The sequence below is a fragment of the Orcinus orca genome, chromosome X (genome assembly GCF_937001465.1).
Source record: "Orcinus orca chromosome X, mOrcOrc1.1, whole genome shotgun sequence".
Taxonomy (NCBI): domain Eukaryota; kingdom Metazoa; phylum Chordata; class Mammalia; order Artiodactyla; family Delphinidae; genus Orcinus; species Orcinus orca.
Window position 1 is genome coordinate 34,095,185 of NC_064580.1, and position 18,318 is coordinate 34,113,502.

At 44.0% G+C, this 18,318-nt stretch overlaps 1 protein-coding gene and 1 long non-coding RNA gene across 2 annotated transcripts in view; one reads left to right on the top strand and one right to left on the bottom strand.

Moving 5' to 3' along the window:
• Nucleotides 1-18,318, top strand: part of LANCL3 (LanC like family member 3) — a 111,001-nt gene that overhangs the window by 51,830 nt on the left and 40,853 nt on the right. The gene's annotated exons all lie outside the window — the stretch shown is intronic.
• On the bottom strand, nucleotides 155-4,419 carry LOC125963069 (uncharacterized). The gene is made up of 3 exons (XR_007474830.1): nucleotides 4,216-4,419; nucleotides 3,597-3,808; nucleotides 155-265 (listed from the first exon to the last, which is right to left on the bottom strand). It is a non-coding gene; the product is annotated as an uncharacterized LOC125963069 (long non-coding RNA).

An 18,318-nucleotide genomic window follows, 5' to 3' on the forward strand; every position in this document is an offset into this window, starting at 1 on the left:
ATATGCTTGGATCCTTGGTATACAGCTATTGAGTGAGTAAGTAAAGGTATAACTTGCACTCAGTAAAATGCACCCATAAGTAAGCATTGGGTGCTAGGTCTAACAGATCACCACTGTGTAGCCAGAGGTTGGAATATAATGAATAGAACCCAGGTAATCACGTATCTTTCGTCGGTACTTTTTACACCTTGGAACTGAATTCACAATCAGCTTTTATCTTGACCGCATTTTCTTCTCATGGCCTAAGCAGGTCCTTGCACCTTTGCTGTTGATAGAACATAAAGAAAACAGCTCAGCAAGTGTTCGTTGGGGTTACCTTTCCGTGTGTCTGTTGCTTTGGAAAAAGTGGCACAGATCTGGCATCCTGCTGACATGAATATTTCTTACTAAACTGAACAGCAGTGTCAGTAGATGTAGAAGCAATATTCATTTGGAAATAATGCCACTATTTAAGCTTTTGTCATCAGCAAAGAGATTGTTTTCCACTTTTTGGAGGAAAGAAAATATTTCCACGAATAGCCTTGACCCCTGCCTGCAATTGCACAGGAGGCCCAGTTCAATTGTGCGGTGGATGAGATTCAAGCTCTCACCAGCCACTCTGTCCTGATAACAGAGATTTACTCCCTGAGGGGCCTCCTGAGAACAAGGCCATCGGAACAAAATAAGAATGAAATTTCATGTTCCTTGCAACAATTCAACAGTTATAGGTTCCGGGAAGAGCTCTCTGTGCACTCCCACCACCCTGGACAATGTTTTCCAGCTAGGTAATGCATCCAGTCAGCCCTGCGTATCCATGGGCTCCATGTCTGCTGATAAGGAGGGCTGACTGTAGGTAAGGGACTTGAGCATCCTCGGATTTTGGTAGCTGTGGGAGGTCCTGGAATCAATTCCCTGTGAATAGCGAGGGATGACTGTATATGCGACAAAGAGGCTTTGCCTGGAAGAAAATTTATTTACTTATTAGGTTATTTTAAGAGGCACTTCTTGGCTCAGAACTGGAGGGAACAAACTGTGTAATAGAAAATATGTGACTTATAAAAAATATGTGATTTCATGCAACAGAAATCAGGGGTGAAATCCTAGCATCTCTACATTGTAATGGGGTCCAGTGTTAAGAAAAGGACTCTTGGCTGTATTTTATTGACTAGAATTCTGAAGCTATTATTCTCTCTGCAGAAATGTCAGTTGAGGTTCTAGTTGTCTCATATTAGTCACTGCTGGGAATGAGAAATTAGACCTGAAGATTAGCGGCTGTATTCACTTCACTCACTCACTCATTCATTCATTCATTCATTTACTCAATAAAAGTTGTTGAGTGCCACTGTGTTAGGTACTCTGAAGGTCCCAAGGAACATAAAACATGGTGCCTGCCCTCAAGGCGTTTACAGAATTACTGAGGATACTGTACAAAAAGGAAAGAGGTTAACAGCAAGAGCTAGTGTGTGACAAGGATAATACAAAAGGTACACAGTGTCACAGAGCAGTGTTTCCTCAAAGAATGGCCCTGGACTGTGCAGCAGCAGCATCTGGGAGCTTGTTTGAGATACAGTTCTTGGGCCCCACCCCAGGCCCACTGAATCAGAACCTCTGTGGTTGGGACCCAGGGATCTGTATTTTAAGCAAGATCCTAAGGTAATTTGTAGGCACATTAAAGTTTTAGAAGCACTGTTTTAGAAGATCAGTTGTAACAGAGGAAGAACACACTAAGGTCTTGTCCTCAAGGGTCTGCAATTTAAAGGAAAGAATGCAATTTGAATATGAATGATCGAATGTGATAAGAAGGAACATTAACAGATGTTACATGACTGTGGGAACAAAGAAGGACGGGAGGTAGCGAAATTTTGCTTGACAGCAGGTGGGGAAATCTGTTTCCTGGAGAGGGCCTTGGAGGATAGGAAATGTCTTGGCTAGGCAGGCCCTGGGCTGTCAGTAACAAAAGCTGATTGAGAGTGAGTTAAGGAAGAGGGGTGGTTCTTTCTTACAGAAGAAGTAGCCTGGAGGTAGGTGGCCTCCAGCGCTGATTCAGGTACCGAAGGATGTCTGCCCTCTTTTTTTTTCCCCTTAGGGTCACAAGATGACTGTGGCAAGCTAGGAATCCCATCTTCACCCTACTGTATTCAAATGCAAGACGCAGAGGGCCATAGGGCCCAAGGATTCTTCTTCTGCTTTCTTATCAAGGAGGCAGCTGTTTCCTAGAGGCCTCCTAGCAAACTCTCCCCTCGCCCCATTGACTAGGACTGGGGCATATGACCACAAGGGGCTGGTCTACCCTCCATGGCTTCTAGGAATCCTAGCCCAATACTTATGTCGAATTGGGCTTGTTTCAAGCAGGGAATAAGTATTTGTAAGTGGCAGAGCTTTGGAGTGATCCACCAACACTGCATGGCACAGGAGGACTTCAGTGGGTGAAATCAGGAGTAAGGGCGTTCCCAGGAGAGGGGGGCATTAACAGAAGCACGGGGAGTGGAGGGTGTGTGAAGAATAGTTACCGGATGAGTTTGAGTGAAGCGTAGGGGTCTACAAAGGAATTTCCAGACATTTATTTTTATTCTGTGGAAGCCCAATTCACAGAGGAGAGGAGAGCATAGCTGCTTTGATCAGAAGTAGGATGGGAGGCCTGGAGCTGGCCTGCTCAGCCTCTGGCCTACCCCAGCCGAAAGAGGGCTGCTGCTGCTTCCCCCCCTCAGTTTTATTGAGATATAATTGACATACAGCACTGTTTGAGGTATCCAGCATAATGATTAGATTTACATATATTGTGAAATGAATACCACCATAGGTTTAGTTAACATCCATCACCTTGTATAGTTACAAAAAAAAAAAATTTGTTTCCTTGTGATGAGAACTTTTGGGATTCTCCTCTCTTAGAAACTTTCAAATATACCATACAGCGGTGTTAACTATAGTCACCGTGTGTTGTACCGAAAGGGCCTCTTGAAGGCCAGACTGAAAAACGAGGCCCTGCTCCTTTGACCCTGCCACGCCCGAGGTTCCATGGGGCCCTCTCCTCGCAGGAGACCATGAGGTACAATTAGCAAGGTCCCTTATCTGGCCTCAAACTGGAACTTCACAGCTATGTATGGGAAATATAATGATCCAGCCTGGGTCCACGTGCTTGTTTTTTTTTTTTTTTTTTGCGGTACGCGGGCCTCTCACTGTTGTGGCCTCTCCCGTTGCGGAGCACAGGCTCCGTACGCGCAGGCTCAGCGGCCATGGCTCACGGGCGCAGCCGCTCCGCGGCACGTGGGATCTTCCCGGACCGGGGCACGAACCCGTGTCCCCTGCATCGGCAGGCAGACTCTCAACCACTGCGCCACCAGGGAAGCCCACACGTGCTTCTTTTTATGGTGGTGGACTTTGAAAATGCCACATGGGGCCCCGCACCTCTCAATCCTCTTCCTGACCCTGAATCACTAAAACAGGAATTGAGGAGAGCCTCGTGAGGAAACGGCCAGAGGAAGGGGAGCTGGGTTCCTTGTGGGAAGGGGCTTGCCTCCTCGCCTCCTGCCCTCACCAGCCTGTATTAGTTTCCCAGGGCTGATATAACAAAATGCCACAAACTTGGTGGCTTAAACCGCAGAAATGTATTGGCTCACCATTCTGGAGGTCAGAAGTCCAAGACCAAGGTGTGGGCAGGATTGGGTCCTTCTGAGGACTGAGAAGGAGTGTCTGTTCCAGGCTTCTCCCCTAGCTCCTGGTGGTTTTCTGGCGGTCTTTGGCGCTCCCTGGCTTGTGGATCTCTGCCCTCATCTTCACCTGGTGTATTCCCTCTGTGCCTTCACGTTGTCTTCCCTGTGTGTGGGTCCATCTGTATGTGAATTTCCACTTTTTAAAAACATTTTATTGGAGTCGACTTGATTTAGAATGTTGTGTTAGTTTCAGGTGTACAGCAACGTGATTCAGTTATACATATACATATACTCATTCAGATTCTTTTCCCATATAGGTTGTTACAGAGCACTGAGTAGAGTTCCCTGTGCTATACAGTAGGTCCTTGTTGGGTATCTATTTTATATATAGTAGTGTGTATATTTTAATCCCAACCTCCTAATTTATCCCTCCCCCCCCCCACATTTCCCCTTGGTAACCATAAGTTTGTTTTTGAAATCTGTGAGTCTGTTTCTGTTTTGTAAATCACTTCATTTATATCATTTTTTAAAATTAGATTCCACATATGAGTGATATCATATATTGGTCTTTCTCTGTCTGACTTACTTTGCTTAGTATGAAAACCTCTAGGTCCATCCATTGTCGCTGCAGTTGGCATTATTTCATTCTTTTTATGGCTGAGTAGTATTCCACTGTGTATATATGCCACATCTTCCTTATCCATTCCTCTGTTCATGGACATTTACGTTGCTTCCATGTCTTGGCTGTTGTGAATAGTGCTTCAATGACGAGTTTCCACTTTTTTATAAGGACACAGTCACATGGGATTAAGGCCCACCATAATGACCTCAACTTAACCATCAATTTCTAAATAAGGTCACACCCACGGGTATTGGAGGTCAGGACTTCAAAATCTCTTTTTTGGAGCAATATAATTTAGTCCATAACACATCCCATATTCCAAACCCCCACTTCCCTTTCTCTGGATCCTTCCCCTCCCACTCTTGTTCCCAGTGGTCACAGTCTAGTCACTTAATTCTTACACCAGTGGAATGTAGTGGGGGAAGGTGGGTGATTTCAAGGAATATTTCAACCTGACTGTTCTGTTTGAAGGGATGATTGTGTAGAATAGTGTATTAAAAGAAACTCTGGGACTAAATTATATACCTATATTCAATCTTGTGCATGGGATCCTAAGTTTGAAGGAAAAAGAATGGAATCAAAAGACTGAATAGGGCTTCCCTGGTGGCACAGTGGTTGAGAGTCCGCCTGCTGATGCAGGGGACGCGGGTTCATGCCCCGGTCCGGGAAGATCCCACATGCCACGGAGCGGCTGGACCCGTGAGCCATGGCCGCTGAGCCTGCGCGTCCAGAGCCTGTGCTCTGCAACGGGAGAGGCCACAGCAGTGAGAGGCCTGCGTACCGCAAAAAAAAAAAAAAAAAAAAAAGACTGAATAATAATTATTATAATTTTACCACAATTATCATTTGTATAGCGCTTTCACGCATTCTCATTCGGAAACACGTTCCTTTTTTTGCCAGTGGTCAAGATCCCTTGTTCCCATCCCCTTTTACCTCATAATAAGTTCTCCTTGAGGATGTTTTCTGACAGGATTGTCTGCAGAAAACCCTTTACTTAGAGATGTAACCGGATCTTCCTAAATTTAGCAGAGTTCATGCCACACTGAGCTGAAACCCAAGTAAGGGAAGATGGAGAGAGAGAGTAAATGAGACACTGAAGAAATGTGAAATAGAATTTACAGAAAAAAAACCCTTTTTTTTTTGGTAAGGGCACTGACAAAGGTGGGGTCAAAATTTGGTTGAGCCAAGTTATTTTTAGGTTATTTGGTCCTAATTTGGCGACATGCTTTATTTTTTAAGCTTGGAAACTTGCTAATTAAATACTAGTTACTAGTGACAAAAATCTGCCCTTGATCAAGGAAGCAAAAAGGGGAAGTTACGACACTAGCTTTGGTCTCTCCACTTTCTTGCGTTTGAGCAGTTGTCAGATGTTACGATCATTTCCTCTTACTCAGTGGAAATTTCCTCTTACCCCATTTTCTCTGCAAATGAAAAACAGCTGCACAGAACCTCCACTCAGCCCTCCCTGTACTCAGAGATTCTTATTCGTGTCATCACGTCTTCTCTCTCCTTTATCCCAGTCCATCAACAAGCTCCATTCATTTCTCCTCATCAGAGCACTTGACGCGTGACGCCAAACCATTGCTTACACTGTCATGCCTACCTAGAATGCTTTTCCCTCTGAATTTTCTGCCAAAATCTCTCCTTTCTTCATTGAATACTTAGCCGAGGAGAGAGTTCTGGAGCACATCTAGGAAGCCATAAAATGGGGAAGCCCCCAGAAAGGCAGGTAAACACATCCTGAGGTGATCACGCAGCTTGGCTTCCTCATCTCTCCCTGTAGCCCTCCTAATCGGTCATGCCTCAAGTGCTCATTGTTATCGACCAGTTGGGGTTTTCCGGATCTCTACTTTCCTAAAACCCAGCTAACTTCTAGGATGAAATGCAGTGTGTTGGAGTCTCCAGAGAAAGAAGGCCCGAGGCGAAAGAGCAGGTGACTCTTGAGGTCTCAGACACGGGAAGACAACTACAGCCAACAGGGCACACTTGTAGGTTTGGGTACCACTTGGCTGCTGAAGGATGAAAGCTCTCCTAAGGAAGAAAAGGAGGCAGATATTCAGACCTGTGATAGAGTCAGTGAATTTCATCTACCCAGTTCCCATCAGGTCCAGGGAAACAGGGACCAGCTCCAGAGTCTGTGTGGTCTTACAGAAGCTGGGGCAAGTTGCAGAGAAGTTCCAAGGACTTAAGTCCAGTGTAGCCTGGATTTGGGTACCACTGGAACACAAACTCTTGCCTGCCCATGCAGTTCTTAATTGCTGGTGGCCCCACGTCCAGAACCAGAGATCCCAGCATGCCTATGGCCATTTTGCATCCAAGTGCCGCAGGGCACTTGAAAATGGGGCCAAGACTGTAGAACTAACCATGAGACTATGGCCAGGACTGAGGAGTTCAGCTATATTCTTCAACACCTTCAGAGCCTTGATAGCAATTGTTGAAAACTGATAAATGAGATCTTGTCTCCAGTACAATCATTTGGATCCTTGGCTGTCCTTTAATGTTGAACCCCACATGCCCGACTTAAAGGAGTGTCCTTGCCAGAGACGCTTGAGATGCCCTTGCCATCACACGAGTTCTTCTAGAGCACTCCTGGAATGACCTAAAAGGGCCGGTGAAGTGGCACCGACCCTTAGCTTGCAACTTCTCAACGCTGATCCCCACAGATCACATCCTAGTTTCTGTCACGTCAGTAGCTCGCCTGTCTCATTTAAATCCAAATGAAGAAAATCTTAATACAATCTTTCATCGTTTCCAGATTGGACCAGGCCGGCTTTGGGTATCTCAGTAACAAGTACCTTTGTCCTTTTCAGTCCATTATTTTGCTCCTGAGGCAGTGTCTACAGCTCTGGTACAGTATTTGTGTAGCCCTGCCCCTTTTGTCCAATTACACGTGCTTTGAGGTCATGCACTGTGTCTTTTTTTAATTTTTCAGACTCTACGCAGAGCTCGACACAGTATTTGCCGGACACAGACATGCTATTGCTTGACATGTAAATTCAAGGTGTTTGGTTGATTCTGAAGAAGATCAGTTATGTAGTCTTTCTCTAGCTGTAGGCATTAAGTTCCATAAAACCCAGAGGCTAAAGGAAATCCTGGTTGAAGGTCATCTTTACGGCAGAGGTAAGGGTGGGTGGATCAGTGGCAACCCATTATCAGATATTTTCACATTCACTGAAACAAAACATTAAAACCGGCATTCTAAATAGGATATTAATAACATTTTATCACCTTCAGTTAATATTTGGTGATTTTTTTTTAATTTTCCTCACCTCGCGTGAGAATTATGTCTTCTCTCCAATTGCAAGAAAATGATTTGCTTTCTTGCAGAAAATATTCGTGTGTGAAAAGCCAGTTTTGGCCTGTGTCTGGTCCTGTGTCCAGCATTTCAGTCCTTCTGATTTTAGGACTTGAACTTGTTGACCTTGAACTTCAAGTGGTCCACCTTAGTGAGCCACCGTATCCCAGGGGTGTGGAGGCCCGTGGAAGCTTGAGATGGAAAAAGCTCTGTTGGGGTGGATCTAGCTCAGCTCCTGCCCCAAGCCCCTTAACTGGTGGGATCCCTTCGCCCCCCACCCCCACAAGCCCAAGCCAGAGCACCTGCCATCAGCTCCTCTCACATGCGTCTCTCTCCGGTGCCCCTAAGGAGAGTTTCCAGTTCTGAGGTCAAGGCTGATCTCATCTTCCTTTGTCTTTCCCAAGACATCATTTCCAGAGCCCCTGCTGCTTCACCATCTGTTTTACCTCCTAATTCTCAGCTCCCTCTTTATTCTAAGAGCCACCCCCCTCCCAGGATGGACCTCCCACATGGCATCTCACCAGTTCTTAGGGTGGTGAAAAGGCGTTAGATTGTATGTATGTGAGAGGGGAACTCAAGTTGGGGAGAAATTTGGGTACTCATCATGGAGAGCTTCCAAAGTTTCCATGTCCATCCTGTAACTCAGGGGTCCCTAACCCCCGGGCCATGGACCCGTACTGGTCCGCAGCCTGTTAGGAACCGGGCCACCCAGCAGGAGGTGAGTAGCGGGCGAGCGAGTGAAGCTCTATCTATATTTACAGCTGCTTCCTGTCGCTCGCATTACCACCTGAGCTCCGCCTCCTGTCAGCCTTATGGTGAGCTGTATAATTATTTCATTATATATTACGATGTGACAATAATAGAAATAAAGTGCACAATAAATGTAATTTGCTTGAATCATCCCAAAACCATTCCACCCCCGCACCCCGGTCTGTGGAAAAATTGTCTTCCACGAAACCGGTCCCTGGTGCCAAAAAGGCTGGGGACTGCGGCTTTAACTCATTTTACAAGCCATAGTTTATAGACCTTGTCCTTGGATCCCTTCCTTTCTCTGGAAGGGGTTCCCCATTGCCTCCCTGCTGTTCCCCAGAGTCGTGATATAATTGGAGGTTGTGCAAAAAGGGGCGCTTTTGGTCAAATATTTTCTTCGCAAACTTTAACCCACTCTTGGAGACCCATACTACACTGAGAAATTCTGCGTTGGGGGAAAAAAACCTCACTTTTTTTTAGCTTAACACTTCTCAACTATTTAACCACAAAGACCAAGACCGTGCCCTCCCCCTCCACCATAGATCATCTATTATCATCGAGTAGGACAGAATTTTGCAAACACTAGGGTAATACATGAGTTGCACACTTCTGCATGGTTTCCAAGCCTCCTGCAAAGTGGACTGAGCTTCTCTACTCAGCCCAAATGTTCTCTGTCTCTCCTTCAGAATGTGATATACTATGCCACCGGGGGCCATTTTCTGCATTTGCTGGCGCTCCACCTCTAGGCCTTTGCTCGTGCCTTTTTACCCACCTGGATCCTTTTACCCTTAGGCACAGCTTATGTTCCAAATCCCGTGTGAAGCCTTCTCCAGCCCTCCAACTGCCAATACGCTTTGTCTCCAGTCCTGCACCAAGTGAAGGCCTAATTCTCTCCCAGCAATGAAACTGTACATTCCCATTAGGCATGACCGTATCACATCCAACTGCACCGTTTCTCCTTCGCTTCTTTTGAGGATGTAAAAAACGCACTAACCACCTCTTCGTTGACTGATGGATAACAAGGTACCATACAAGTGGCACCTTTTGATCTGCAGTTTTGGGAGCATGGAGTGTGGTTTCCTTAACCAGGTACAGTTCAGTTCTTCCCGAGAATGCGGCTACCCTGTATTTACCCCCATGAAAGCCTAGCATACTTATTTCTACTTTATTTTAAGGAGAGAATGAATGTTATGGGGTTTTTTCCCCCTGATTTAACAGCAGTGACGGCTTAGAAATTTCATAATGGCTCAGTGCCTAAGAAACACTTCAATTCTCCCTGGACCAGTCATACCACAGTGGTAACTTGAGGGTCTTGTTCCTTCCACCTCTCTGCAGTAGAAGTTGAGCCATGACGATAATGCAGACATTGTCTTTCATGTGTCCTCAGAGTTATGTAAATGACCCTACCTTCCTTACTGACTGAAAAACTGTCATTAGTTTGCTTTTCAGGTCATTCTCTGTCTACTGAATGAAATTCAATAGTCCTTGGGAATTCAGACTTCTGCAGTCTAATCACTAGATCATTGTTTAAAAAAAAAGCTTATCCTTTTAAATGCATCAGTTTTTCTAGAGTAATAGAAAGGCGGTTAGGTTTTGTTTTGTTTTTCCTGTATACCTTTAGGGACTGTTCAGTTTTTACTTTTATTAACTAGATTTTCATTTTTAAAAGTATTGCATGTACTTGGTAAACACACACATCCAAGTGTACAAAGGGTACACATTGGGCCCTCTGTATCCTCAGGTTTCTCGTCCACAGATTTGCAGATCAGTTGGTTGTACCCGGGGATGGGAAACCCAGGGATACAGAGGAGGGCCGACCGTATTTTTTGTACTACACCATTTTATATAAGGATCTTGAGCATCTGAGGATTTGGGTATCTGCGGGGTCCTGGAACCAGTCCCCTGCAGATACGAGGGACGACTACATAAAATGAAAAGTAAGTCCTTCTCTCACCTCAGATTCTCAGTCTCCAGTTATCCCCATGAGTGAACAGTTTTACCTGTTCCTTGTAAATCTTCCCAGGAATATTTTAACATCTCCACCACACACATGCACGTGTGAGTGGAACATGCTACAAACACTGTTATACACTCTACTTTTTTTTTAATCCAACCAGATAAGTTGGAGAACTTTCCATATCAGCACACATAGATCTACTTTATACCTTTCATTACTGAATAATATTTCATTGAGTGGGTGGTACCACAATTCATTTAACTAGTATCCTGGTAACAGGCATTTTGGTTGTTTGTAGTCTCTTGCCATTGTATATAACACTGCAGTGCATTATACATATATCTTCGTACACCTGGAAACGAATATTTGTTGAAATTGTAAGACAATTTTTGATCAGTGTTGTGAAGTTCCTTCCCAAGTGGCAGCACGTATTTACTTTCCCCCTTAATAGTGTATGAGTGTTTCCAACAAGTTGCCTGTGCTACAAATTTTACTTACCCGTTTCTGCCCCTCTGCTAGGTTAAACATGGTATCTAATTTTAATTTGCATTTCTCTGATTATATGCAAAGATGATCTTTGCATAAGTTTTATTAAGTTTCTTGCATATCATTATATGCAGATTCTTTGTTCATGTCCTTTTCCTTTTTCCTTTGAATTGTTACTCTTTCTCTGACTGGTTTGTGAAATTTTAAGTGTTAATATCGTCTGTCATATATTTTGCCAACATATGTAAAATCATTCCTAATGTGTGTTCTTCTACAACTTTTCTGATTACTTTTTAAATGTTGTCTCAATATTTTATCCATCTGGAAATTATTTTATTATACTAAGTGATTGTAAATTCCATGGGAATAGAGGCCAAGTTTTAAATTAGCCGTTGTATACCTAACATCTCACACATTATTTTAGTACCAGTTGTGGCCAAGATACAATGGGTAGCACATTTCTGGCATTTTCTTTGCTCGTTTTACTAACTTTCTCTCAAAAGATTCTCTGACCTGAAGTTTGGGAGGGATAAGCCATACCATACCACACTTTACCGAAATAGCAGCAGTTGGGCAACAGCGGTGGAGGTGATGGTGATGGTTAAGGAGTCGACCTCCACCCTGACCTCCATCACTTCCTCCTCATGATGGGCCTTGGATAGCACCCAGAAGTGTATCACCCCACATTCAGCACTTTCCTGGCACTCCCATGTGAGATTTGGTCACCTTCAACTGTCTCTGAGTGGAAGAAAACTCACAGTACTGTATACCAGTCAAACTGAGGGCAGTGGGGAGAGGGGGATGTCCTAGAATATTCTTTGGAATGTGCTTTGGCTAAGGTAGCTACATGCACTGCCATGTGCAGACTCCCCTGCGTGGTTACACATCGGAGCTCACCTCTAGCATTAGTTTGGAGTCTGGAATTGATAGCAAGGTGGGGCTGAATGAACTTCAAAACATTGTTACCATTTTAAAATTTCTTACAAACACCCCTAAATCGCAGTGGCTTACAATGACAAACATTTATTTTTCCTCACTCCTGGGGCAGCTCCGTGTGGGTTCAAGTTGGCTCCATGTGTGTCCTCATTCTCCTTGGGCTGTCAGTTACCTGGAGGATGTTCTTCTCATGGCAAGTGCAAAAGGACGGGCCAAGTCACATTACCATATTGAGCTCACCAAGGTCAAGTTGAAGGGATTTCCAAGTAGCTTCTGCCTACCTCTGATAGAACACAATATCGGGAACTGGTGAAGATAATGGACATTGGAGCCTGACAACACTGGGACGGCAGACACTGTTGAATGCCTGCTCAAAAACTATCTCCTCTTCCTTCCATGCTGGTGGACACTAGTTCCCACAGTACGGGCTTATAACGCCAGATACTTTTCTAGCCTCTCTTGCAGCTGTAGGTAGCCGTATTACACAGTTTTGGCCAATGAGACATCAGGAGAACCCTGCTGGGTGCCCCTGGGAAATTATTTTCCTATTTGAGTAATCCACTTAATTTCTCAACTCCTCGACATTATCTGCAAGTTGGGGCTAGATATATTTCACAGTGTTGTTGTATTAGTCCGATTCGCTTTGTAACAAACAATCCCACATCTCGGTAACTTACAATAACTAACATATATTGATTTTTCTTGCTAATGGTCTGCAGGTTATCTGGAGGGGGTGGGGTGGCTCTGCTTCAGGCCATGAGTAGGATTTAGCCCCACTTCATGTGTTTCAGAACAAGACAAACTATGCAAGCATGTTTAAAGCTTCTACTTATGTCACTAACATTCCTCTGACCAAAGCAGTTCACATGGCCAAGACCATCAATAAATAAGGCAGCAAAATATGCTCTGCCCACAATGGGAAGTACTGCAGTTATGTGACAAAGGTGTGGGTGTATAATCCTGTAAGAGTAGAATGAAGATTTAGAATAAGAATCCAACCTCTCGCACTTGCTAGACGTGTGAGCATAAACAAATCACTAGCTTCTTAGAACCTTCGTTTCCTCATCTTCCAGATGGCACAGGGCTCTTTGCTCTGGATTGGTATGAAGATTAAACATAGACCATGTACCGTAGGTGGCCCTCCCCTGCCCCCACAACCAAATTCTGATTGTTCCTTAATGAGTTCCTCCCCCAAGTCAGGTGTGGCGTGTGATTTAATGTTGGCTTCCCCTGAGGTTGATGAGTGGATTGAGCAGTCAACATCAAGGGTCCCTGCGGGAGGAGGCAATCCGTTTATTCACTGAATACCTGGAACCATCATTTCAAGGTCATTGTCATGCTTTCATGCTTCAATAAACCGTAACTTTTTTTTTCTTTTTTTGGCACATGACACTTAATTCAGTCTGACAAGAGCATACAAACACTGGTATTTTAGGATTGATCTTTGGCTGTTTCATAGGCTCCCTCTGCTGGAGTAAAACATCAGGTTTTGTCCTCAAGACTTGAACATCCTTTCCCTTTAATTGAAAGCAAATGTAATCAAAAATTTGCTGCATGGCTAGACTGGCTTTTCACACAGTGTTTCTGCTGCCACGTCCTAAATTTACCTGCCACAGAGCTGTAATACCAACCGGCACTCTTGCCTTTTCAAAACAGAGCCTTACAAAAGAGACTGACTTTAAAGAATTTGCCAGAATTGTGAATTGTTAATAAGAAGCAGGTTCTTGTTTCCTGTGAGTAATGCCCTTGCTACTTCAATTTCTAACCTTCCCAGTTTTAGAACATCTGGGAGTATTATGGGAAGGCTGTGACAAGCCTATTTAGAGGTGCTTGCCAAAAGGAAATTAGCCTGAGTCACCAGGTTTGTTATGTTATGGAGGTAGACTATAATTTTGTGTAGAAAAAGTGAGGATTGCTGCAAAGCCAGCACTGGCCCCTGCCAGGGGCGGGAGCCACCCTTTCTCAGGACACACATGTTTCCAGGGCCATCAAAAGGAGATTTCACGTGAATTTATTTTTTTTTTATAAAGCCACTGTTCACTGCTTAACGTTTATGGAGTTCCACTTTATTTCTGGCTTGGCAGGGTGCCAAATATGTCATCTTCTCCTTTTTCACCTCTCTATCTTTTGGGAGTCACGTTTTGGATTTAAATGACTTAGTAGGGTATTCAGTGAATTCTGAATCAGTAGACTCAAAGAAGCTTCTGTGTGATGGTATTTAGAGCAGAGGGGACTCTTACAGTAATGCTGACTCCAAGGTATGTGTGGTAGCATTGGCACCTCCATTTCTGCCCCAGCCAAAAACAGTCTTCTCCGACAGTTCTGGAACTCCAAGTGTGGTCTGAACCAGCGCCACCGGCATCACCTGTGGACTTGTTAGAAATGCAGAAAATTCAGGCCTCACTCCAGACCTACTGAATCTGACTCTACACGTTCACAAGATCCGCAGGGAATCCAGACGCATGTTTAAATGCGAGAAGCGTTGGTCTGGAGTAAGGGGACTCACACAGTAATGCCAAGCCTGAGGTACGTGAGAGTGCAGGCGCCTCAGAAGCTGCCATGGGCAGGAACACCTTACTCCTGCCCTCATCTGAGGTCTGTGACTAACACCCATGGGTCCAAGGCCAGCTCCACCCATCAGCTTTATAATGCCAGGCAATGAGCCCATAATCCCTGCCCTGCAATCAGTGTTTACGTTCCTTGTTGACCGGCGCTTGCCAACTTTGACCTCGTGGACTCGGACTTCCTGGACCTATACCTGTCTGCTCTCCACCGACTTAGCTGACTCAGATGACTCCCAGAGTCTGTTTAACAGCTGGTCTTCTTTGGCCCAGATGCCTAAGTTCTGGTCCTGTCCAGCTGGGATGTAGCCAGGCCTAAGTGGTGACACACCTTACTGTTGAGACAGTATTAAAAGAGCTTGTGTGTGTTCAGCACACACACAAGCTCTTTTAATACTGTGTGTATAACTTTTAATACTGTGTGTATAACTTAAAAAGTCTCAGCCGGTGGAAATTCAGGTTGAAGTAGCTTAATTCTAAAAGAGTGGAGGTGGGCACCAGTATGGATCAAATATCATGACATCACTTCTGGGGGCTTTCTGCCCCCAATACATAAGTTGAATCTGATCATGAGGAACACTGTACACATCCAGATGGAGGGCATCCTATAAAATAAATTGCCTGTACTCTTCCAAAATGTCAAAGTCAAGAAAGACAAAGGCAGGCTGAAGGTCTGTTCTAGATTAATGAAGTCTAAAGGGAATGACAACTAAATGCAATGTGTGATTCTGGATCGGATCCTGTAACAGAAAACACACACACACACACACACATATATGTATGTGTGTGTGTATATATATATATATATCTTTCAGGGGCATTAGTGGGATTATTGGAAATTTTTAAATATGGACTAGAGATTACATAATAATATTTGTATCAATGTTGAATTTCCTGGTTTTTGATAAATACACTGTAGTTAGGTAAGAGGATGTCCTTGTTTGTAAGAAATATACACTGAAGTATTTGGGGGTAAAGGGGCATCCTGTCTGCAACTTACTCTAAAATTCCCCCTTCGAAAATAAGCAGTGATAAAGCAAATGTGACAAAATGTTAACAAAAGATGACTGTGGGTAAATGGTATATGGAAGATTTTGCATCATTCTTGTAATCCTTTGGAATTCTATACTGAACATTTACAAAAATAAAATTAAAAGGGGGGTTTATTAACGGAATCCTGGGGAACTTCACAGAATTAAATGAAGAGATGTCAGACTCAGGGCAGCATGGGGACCTTGGGAACTTGAAGTGAAGCCACCAGAGCAAACTCTGACCTTGGTAAATTTCTTTAACGAAATGATAGAAACCTGGAAATTTAGAGCAAGAAAGGGCTCTTAAGGTACTTTCATGTCTCCATTTCATGGATGAAAAAACTGAGATCCAGACAGCAAAAGTGATTTGCCCGGGGAATCACAGATGATTACTTCAGTTTCCAACTGTAGAGGTTTAGAATTCCTCTTCATATTGGTTTATAAATGGATCCCCAAAGTTTATTCTTTTCCTTAAACTTTGAAGTTAGGATATGAGTTGATGTAAGAACAAGATTAACATATATAAGTATGCAGTAACATGAATGTAGGTTTTATGAACAAATATCTAAACAAGATTCCCCCCCATGATTAACATGATTCTCCCCCAATTTTGTCATTACATGTATATATGATAAATACAATATTTAAACATAAAAAGCAATGTCGTTGTCTTTGAACACAATTCTATTTGTATGTGAAAATCAGCTAGAATATTTGAATTTCTCCACTCGCCATGTGGGTAGGTACATTCTGTCCTTTCCCATGCTCCTTTTCTCACCTCATAGAATACATTGTCTGTCGGTGGAAAGGTAACGCTAATCGACACTTGATTCTTGGAAATGTCCCTAGTGCTTTGGAGAGACTGTGATTGCCGACCATTTAGAAAGCGTAATATCAGGCATGTAGGGACTCCTAGAAGTCATCTAGTCCCACCCATTCCTTTGAAAGGTGAGCCTGCCTGCGGTTGGCTACTCACTCTCACCTCAACTCCTACACCTGTTTCACACTAAGGAACAGATTTAAAATGGAATAGGATCTATTTGCATATACCGAAATAATTATCTTTGAGATCACTTCTGAAATAGTGTAATTAGAGAAAGCAGAGCTCCTTTAATCATGCTTCCTATAATCCTGTATTGTCTTTTGGTGTCGAAAAGGCATTTGTGTAGCGCTTGGACTGTTAGACTGGGAGCTGATAAACCTGCCTTGACAGCTTTTGAGAGAGAATGCAAATCCTAGCCAAAGGATCCCAGGTGGTGGAGTGCAAAATCGAGTGGCTTAGCGTGTGGTGAGAAGCAGTGAATTTTTTTAAAAGAAGGAATTAAGTGTGCTTTCCATCACCTGTGTTCAGACGTGATCATGAATGGCTAACATAAATTTTTCAGAGAATGTGGATTCCTATAGTTCATTCTGGTGCCAGACACTGCTGCCTGCCAGATATTCATTTTCCACGTTGTCTTTACTAACAAAAGCCTAATCTTGTTTGGCATAGAATGTTCTCGGATAATTATTTGGTTTTCCAACTTCTCTGTCAGGGTGGCTGTGTCAAACAGTACTGGCTAATGACATGTCAATATAAGTCTGCTCGGGAGTTTGGGGAAACCTTTTGCTTTCCTGAGAAAATGGACATGACTGGTGCTGGCTTCCGCATTTCTTCCTGCCTTGAATATAAACATGACGCCTGGAGTTACAGCAGCCATTTTGTGCCTATGGGCCAATATGAGGGAAGGAAGAGAGAATTGTGACATCCTGGCTGTGACATCACAAACCAGTAAACATTATCAGCAGTCAGCCACTTCTAGACTTTCTTTCATGTGAGAAAATAACCTTTTATTTGATTAAGCCACTGGAAGTCGGATTTTCTAGTAGTTTAAGAGTGTAGTAGACCCTTTTAGGGAAGTCTGCCTAGCTCAGAATAATCCCAGTTCTTTGTGAAACACCATCCTCCTCCCTCTCTGGGTGGATCGTTGCACCCATATTGATGCAGTTGGGGTGAATGCACCTGACCGAGGCTGAGCCAATCAGATTCTCTCTCAGGGATTTGAAATTAGGTTTCAGTGGTTCTAGTTGATCCTGAAATGTGACTAAACCTGAGGGACACTATAAGACTTGCAAGCTGGTGTGTATCATGGTGTGCCGGAGGTCACCTTCAGCCATAGAGAAGGAGAGAAGATGGGTCTGTAGAAGGTGAAAGAGAGAGGCAGAGAGCAGTGTCACCAAAAGAGAGAACACTGCCTGGGATATGGCAGCTTTCTGGCTTCCAGTGGGACTCCCTTCTCAGGCCTGGCTGCGCTCAGATCCCTAGCTTCCTTCCAGAGGAAGGCAGCCCTGTGTGATTGGCAGGGTTGTGCCCTGCACAAGGGCACCTGGCCAAAAGGGCGAGGGAAGTGAAATCCAGCCTCAGTGTCCTGGTCACTAAGCCTTGGCCTGGGGCTGCATCAGCCCAGAGGTAATGTGCCACTTCATGCAATTCATCTGCCTGGAAGGGAGACCACCTTTTTTTTTTTAATTTCACACAAGATTTAGGAAGGCCCTTCTTCAGGATACCTAGCAAAGTTGGTGTCTTCTGACCAAAGGACCTTGACATTCAGACAAAATGTGTTAATGAACAGCTAAACCATTTGTTCTATCATTTGATAGATAAGCTGTTCAATACCTTGATTTATTTTGCTTTTTAAAATTGAAGTATAGTTTACATATAGCAAAATGTATGAATCTTAAGTGCATAGTTCAATGATGTCACTGTGACTCATATATTTATTACCCAGATTAAGAAAAAGAACATTTCCATCATCCCAGAAAGTCGCTTTATCCCAGTTAGTACCACTTGCCTCACACACACACACAAAAGATACTGGAGGAGGGACTTCCCTGGTGGTGAAGAGGTTAAGAATCTGCCTGCCAGTGCAGGGGATTCGGGTTCGAGCCCTGGTCCGGGAAGGTCCCACATGCCGCGGAGCAACTAAGCCCGTGCGCCACAAGTACTGAGCCTGCGCTCTAGAGCCTGCGAGCCACAACTACTGAGTCTGTTCACCTAGAGCCCGTGCTCCG